We start from the raw sequence: 561 nt of genomic DNA, 5'->3' as shown, positions 1-561 counted from the left end.
TTCCATCCTTATCAAATTTAGAATGACATTCATTCAGCCAATGGAACCCCCTTTTACATCTTGGACATACTCCTGGGGGTCTCTTCTTATTAGAAGTAGTATTATTTTTTCCGGCCTGTGTTGGCAGGCGACACTGTTTTTTCATATGGCTGGGCTTCCCACAGTTAAAACATTTGGCATTAGCAGCTTTTTGTACATTAAAGGTTTCTAATGCCACAAATTTTGTTCTATGGGACATAGATCCAATATCCTTATATGCTTTCAAATATTCCATAAGAAAGCCAGTCTCTCGAATTGGTCTAAGCATGGATTGACATTCCTCATTAGCATTTTCAAAAGCAAGTTGTTTTAAAATAATATTTTGTAAAGTCATATCCTTAATAGATTTTCAATTGTATCCTTTAATTTTCCTACAAATTGAGAATATTCCTCTTCATGTCCTTGAATAATCTTAACAAATGAACCATCAGAGTTAGTGCTATCAACCTTTGTTTATGCCCTGCAGGCAGTTTCTTTAATGAAATGTAACAACTCAAAGGTAACATTAGCTAATTGCACCAT

This window comes from Bison bison, unplaced genomic scaffold (genome assembly GCF_000754665.1).
Source record: "Bison bison bison isolate TAMUID 2011002044 unplaced genomic scaffold, Bison_UMD1.0 scf7180017864524, whole genome shotgun sequence".
In the NCBI taxonomy this organism is placed as follows: Eukaryota; Metazoa; Chordata; class Mammalia; order Artiodactyla; family Bovidae; genus Bison; species Bison bison.
The sequence above is the reverse complement of the archived record's forward strand: the minus strand, read 5'-3'. Positions refer to the sequence as shown.